At 42.9% G+C, this 6,506-nt stretch overlaps 1 protein-coding gene across 5 annotated transcripts in view; it reads right to left on the minus strand.

Annotated features, from left to right (window-relative positions):
* Nucleotides 1-6,506, minus strand: part of KIAA1644 (KIAA1644 ortholog) — a 280,240-nt gene that overhangs the window by 151,556 nt on the left and 122,178 nt on the right. The gene's annotated exons all lie outside the window — the stretch shown is intronic.

Raw genomic sequence — 6,506 nt, forward strand, 5'->3', positions numbered from 1 at the left:
GTACCGATTCTTTTACTAGCAAAGCTGATGAACAAATATTAGAGAAAAAAGAAATAAAGAGCAAATAACAATAATATCTACCAAGTTATTTTTTTCAATGTAATGTACCTTACTTTTTTCAGACTTCAACAAAGGAAATTTTCTCCAATTTGGTTTAATAACTCATCTATAGAGTTTCTCAATTATGAGATTCTCCAGGACATATTAACTCATGCAGACATAGATCTTGATCAGGTAGACAAAGATTGCTAGACAGTCACATTTGGTGCAAAACAGTTAGTTAATTTCAGTAGAGGATCTGCTGCAAAGGCAGTATTTCCAAAATACACAAACTATTTAGCTGATGGAAGCCAATCATTCATACATCTCACATTTACTTTCTTAGGAATTCATATGAATAAATACTCTCTCTTCCATGTCTCTGTAGTATATGCCTACAATTTCTATTTAATTAACCACAATGACCATGATCAAGTTAGTAAAGGATCTCAAGGATAAGTTAGTCCAGGGCTGTTCAGATCTGGTGAGGCTGTGGGCCCCAGATAACACCAGCATGTGTTGCACAGGTTGCACGCTGTGGGGGTGGGCCCCTAGGACCCCCTCACTGCACAGGCTGCTTCAGCAGCATGCAGACCCCCATCTCAGCCATGCAGGCTACATTTGCAGGACATGGACCACTCCTCCCCCCTCCAGGCCTTTCCCCCTTGCACAGCAGAGGGAGAGGTGGCTGCCCAGGCCCATGCCCTATATATTAACTGCTTGCAGACCCCATGTAGACTGTGGGTGACATCCTGGCCCTTTGTGGGCCACATGTGGCCTGCAGGTAGTCAGCTGGGCAGCCCCAATCTAGTCCAACCCCCTGCACAGAAAAATGATGTCCTGTTCCTAAGCCATACCAAACATACATGCTTTCTGAAAACCACAACTTCCCTAGGCACATTTCCAGACCCATTTCATTGTCACTTCCAGTAACTTCATTCATGTCAAAGGTCACGTGACATCACTTCCTGATGTGATACCACTTCCTGTGAGGTCTTTGAATATGGCTCACTGGTCCACTGGTTGATAAAAAGTTTGTGATCCGGCCCCACATTCAAAAAGTTTGGACAACCCTGCCCTACATCAATCATTCTCCACAGCTACTGAGGACACAGATTCATAGATACTAGGTTGGAAGGGACCTCAACAGATCATCGAGTTTGACCCCCTGCCAGTGGCAGGAAAGAGTGCTGGGGTCAGATGACCCCAGCCAGATGCCTATCCAGCCTTCTCTTAAAGACCCCCAAGGTAGGGGAGAGCTCTACCACCCTTGGAAGCCCATTCCAAATTCTGGCAACCCTCACCATGAAGAAGTTCTTCCTGATGTCCAGCCTAAATCTGATCTCTGTCAGTTTGTGACCATTGTTCCTTGTTACCCCAAGAGGCACCCTGGTGAACAGAGGATCTCCGGTTTCTTGCTGCGCCCCACTAATGAATTTGTAGGCAGCCACAAGAACACCTCTCAGCTTTCTCTTGCAGAGGTTGAAGAGATCCAGGTCCCTTAGTCTCTCCTCACAGGGTGTGGTCAGCAAACCCTTAACCATACGCGTGGCCCTCCTCTGGACCTTCTCAAAGTTATCTACATCCTTCTTAATGTATGGTGCCCAAAACCCGACACAGTACTCCAACTGCAGTCTGGCCAATGCCGCATAGAAGGGAAGTATCACCTCCTTGGTTCTGTTTGTCATGCATCTGCTAATGCATGATAAGGTGCGGTTAGCTTTGCTGATGATTTCGTCACACTGATGACTTGTGTTCATCTGGGATTCCACTATGACTCCGAAATCTCTTTCCACTTCTGTGCTGCTGAGAGGGTCATTCCCCAGGCAGTAAGTGTGTTGGATATTTTTACACGCTTGGTGCAGCACTCTGCATTTGTCCTTGTTGAACTGCATCCTATTGTTCTGCCCACTTTTTCAACCTGTCCAGGTCCACCTACAATTGTTTCCTACCCTCCAGTGTGTTCACTTCATCTCACAATTTAGTATCATCCATAAACTTGGATAGAGTACACTTCACACCCACATCCAAGTCACTGATGAAGACATTGAAGAGTACAGGTCCAAGGACCGAGCCTTGCGGGACCCCACTGCCCACATCCTTCTAGGTCGATACCGACCTGTCCACCAACACTCTCTGCGTGTGACCCCCAAGTCATTTTGCCACCCACTGCACTGTGTAATCATCTAAGTCTCAGCCTCTTAATTTATTTATGAGAATGAGATGAGATATCGTATTGAAGACTTTCCTAAAATCCAAGTAAACAACATCTACTTCTACTCCTGCATCTAAGCGTTTTGTGACCTTGTCATAAAAAGAAACCAGATTAGTCAGGCATGATCTACCTGCTACGAATCCATGCTGGTTGCTCTGCTGCATTATTTTTCCTGCTGGACTCACACAAATATAATCCTTAATAATTTTTTCAAAGAGTTTTCCAAGAATAGAGGCAAGACTAACTGGCTTATAATTACTTGGATCCTCCTTCCTCCACTTCTTGAAAATAGGGACCAAATTAGCCCTTTTCCAGTCCTCTAGCAGAATTCTGTGTTTTGGTAGTTGTACTGGTTGCACCTGTGGATCTATTTTTAACTTCAGTTTGCCTTCAAAGAGTCCAGTGCCCTGGAATATGTCTCCAAGTCTTAACAGAATGTTAGGCAGTGAACTTAACAACCGTTCTTGCTCTTCTGTGACCTGGAGGATGTTGTGGTGTTGCAATGTAATTGAATCCATGGCTTGTGCTGCCCAGCTGCCCAGCAGTGGATGGGTGTCCGCCCTGTCAATCACTATAAATTCCAGGCAGTACTGTTTCTTGTTGCATGGATTTCTTATAGTCAGCCGGCACTTTCCCAGTGGCCTCATCGTTGTTCTGTTATACATTAACAGCACTTGGTGACATTTTTCCATTCTGATGCTGCTACTCAATAGATTCACAGGAAGGACACTGCAAGTGGCTCCACAATCCACCTGGAATCTCATAGGTCTTTGCTCTAGCATTATTCCTGCAAATATGGCCAAGTTGTTACCCGCTTTTTTCCTGTAATGTGTGTATCCTGTAAGTCTGTGAATCTGTCAAATTTACACTGAAAGATTCCTCCTGATCTGTAGTCTCCTGATCGCTTATCACTGCGTGGACTGTTTTTTTTTTTCTATTTTGGTGGCTATGACACTGACCCCTGAAATGACTCCGTTTTCCACATTTTTGCACCCTCTTCTATAGGCTGGGCATTTGTCCTTCTGCCTTTCACGTAGCTTCCCACGGTACATGCACTGAATCATATTGTTGACATTTGCAGTTGGCCTGTCGGGTTCCTGCTTTCCAGAGTCCTTTAGGTTGAGCCTGTGAACCTGTTCTGTACATGTGGCTGTGAATATCATTTTGATCCTTTGTTAAAATAATTCTGCTGCTCTTGCAATTTTGTGACATTTTTCCAGGGTTAGATCTACCTCTCTTAGTATCTCCCTCAGGGCAGATTCTCATGTACCATACACAATCCTGTCCCTGATTAGGGAGTCTTTTACGTCTCCAAAGTTACATGAGGATGCCAGAGTATTCAGTGCTGTGATATAGGCCTCTATTCCTTCCTCTTCCTCTTGGTTTTGGGTGAAAAACTGATCTCTCTCTACAGTCTCATTTTTCCTGGGGTCACAGTATGCATCAAACGCTTCTATTAATTGTTTTAGTGTCAGAGTTCCCTGTCATCAGTGTCACACTTACTTCACAGCCTTTTCCCCCCACTAGATAGTAAAACAGCTTTACCTTCATTTTCTCTACTTTATCAGTCATGGTTACTTCTGTATGCAAACTGAATTCTTGCTTCCATTGTTTCCATGTCTGTGCCAGGCTCTTTGTGTTGAAATCCAGCTGTCCTGGGGGCTTCAGTCCCTCCATGCTTCTTGCAATCTGTTTTAATCACTGCTGGGGCCCAGGTCTCTCTCTTGTCTTGGGCTTCCTCACAGACTTTCTGCTGCCACCATGTTTCATGTGACCCTGTATGGGTAATCAAGGAACAGCTCCCTACTTAATATAAACAGTGTCTTTATTAAAGTAGTTTCTTACAAAGCTGTTACAGGGCCTGCTGTTCTCCCCCAGCCTCTCAAACTCTCTTGTTTTTCCTGTCTCCCCCCCTCGCTTCCTGTTCCTCCTTTGGACTTCTCCTTTCTGCTGCCGCTGATTTTGCCTCTAAGATCCATACATATTGTTACACACACTAAAGGGTCAAGCTGCAGAAAAGAATGCTGCCATTTCACATTGGAAATTCCATCCTCTCATATATTATTTCCATAGAAAGTGCTCATGGCTGGTAGGGGAGTTGCCAGAGAAACACAGAGCTGGAGGATTATTCCTACAAACAGGAAAGAGAAAGAGGAAATAAGGGATTAGTGAATGCTACTTAATCCTCTATCTGCACTGACAGTGGTTGGCCACAATGTTATTACTTGAGAGAGCCCTGCTGTGTGCACAAGCAGGAGGCTGCAAGACCCTGGCTGGAATTGTTCCAAGGGCCTTTAACTTCTATGCTTTGTCCTGACCATGCCTAACACCTCCTAATGGTTCAGCAGCTTAAAAAGAAGGAAAGACTGGCTCAGCTGATGCACTTCAAAAAGTCATGACCCTAGAATGTTTTTTTCTCTCAGGTTTCATGCCTTTACATACTCAGAATAATTTTTCCCCTGTGCAGAAGATCAGCAGAAAGTCTACACACCAGTGAGGTCCTTCTGCTAAGTCCAAAAAACTGAGCTTAACTGATCAACCAGCATTTACAAAAGTGATGCGTTTCTCCCTGAAGGATTATAGGAGTAACACTTTTCCAGATACAGCTGAGTGATTATTTATCATCAGATGTATAAAAAATTAAAAGGATTTACCCAATGCTCTAATATAGATAGCAAAATTAGAGAGCTCTAAAAGACCAGGCCGCTCATTTTCCTCCCAATTCTTATTTCTCTTTCTAAGGAATGATATAACAGTTAAAAGCCTAGTACAGGATGGCCTATCTATCCTAGGCAGGGAAATTGTATTTAAATTCTGGTACCAAAAGCCATGATTAAACTTGTTTTTTTTGGCTACTGCATCTTGAACCTTCACACAGATAGGGCTGTACTTACTAAGTTGCAATCCAGAATTTACTAAATCCAGAATTTACTAAATAATTTTAAATTTGATAACATTAAAAGGCAAACCAAGAATGAACACCACTCCACACTTTGCACATTTCTCTCTAAAGATAAATGTTAGGGTAACAAACAGTTTTTGTGTAGCTACTTTGTGTAAAAGTCTAAGATTAAATTTGCTCTTGCATGCAAGAACTGCCCTATGCAGAGTTTTGTACTGGTATAATTGTGTCAGTGGTATATGTGTCTGTTAGGGGTATGCTTTCTTTTTTTGTATAGATATATCTTATGTCCTAATATATAGACATAGTTAGACCATTTTAAAGTTGCCTTATACCAGTGTATTTTGTTTTCTCAATCCAGTGCAGGAAGAAGGAATACTAGTACAAAGCTCCTTTAATCAACATAACTGTCCACTCTTGGGGGATTGTATTGGTTTAACCAGTCTGGTATAGTTAAAGCAGAATACTTTGTAAGTATAGACAAGACCCCAGCAGCAATCATTCAGCACATTTGTATGAATAAGCCATTAGAGAGATCATTAACTACCTCACTGGTTGTTTGGATTTTATGCTGCTCCCCCTGGCATCATGCTGAGTTAGAGTAGTCTAGGAATTCATCTAATTTATGTCAGTGGCAAGTAGTCCTGAAGAGACCTGCAACCCTGCTCCTGCTCTCATATAAGACAATGGCAAAACTCCCACTGAGTTTTGCCATTAGTTTTAACTAATGCAGGATCAATCCCTAACCCTAGTTGAAAATAGGTGATTTGAAACATCATCCTTTTCTTTACTCCCCCTTTCTTACCCTGACCCTGGACTGAGATAAGGTATAGGGAAGATAGTTATTTCAGAACCTAGCTCTCTAGCTTTACATCAGGTTAAGAGTTCCTTCATGCTCCACAGAAATATGCAAATAACTAGCTAGAGTCAGAATGTCTCAGCAGTGCAAAGGAGCTAGTGCAGGCATAAGAATCTTGTCCATGAGGGGACCAGATACTATTCCACCTGTTTGATGCCTAAGTGGGCATAGGCTCCCAAGTATGATCATATTGCACCTTGTATAAGAACCTAAAAAACCATTAACAGACCTACTTTCGTAACATGCCACCACTACCACCTTGAGACTAGGTCAAAAACAAATGTCAAGGAGGAGGAGGACCCAACTAGATTTTACATTATTTTTTTTCAGGAACCAGAGCAGGATGGGATAGGATCATACTTAGATACCTATTAGGTGAAATAGTATTTAGCCCATAGTGTTAATGATAATACTAGATCTCCTTACTATTTTTGCAGTTGAGTGTGCATGCATGTGTGTGTGTTCCACCCCTGCCAACCCCCCCCCCCCCC

This window comes from Gavialis gangeticus, unplaced genomic scaffold (genome assembly GCF_001723915.1).
Source record: "Gavialis gangeticus isolate Ggan-Ray unplaced genomic scaffold, GavGan_comp1, whole genome shotgun sequence".
Classification (NCBI taxonomy): Eukaryota; Metazoa; Chordata; order Crocodylia; family Gavialidae; genus Gavialis; species Gavialis gangeticus.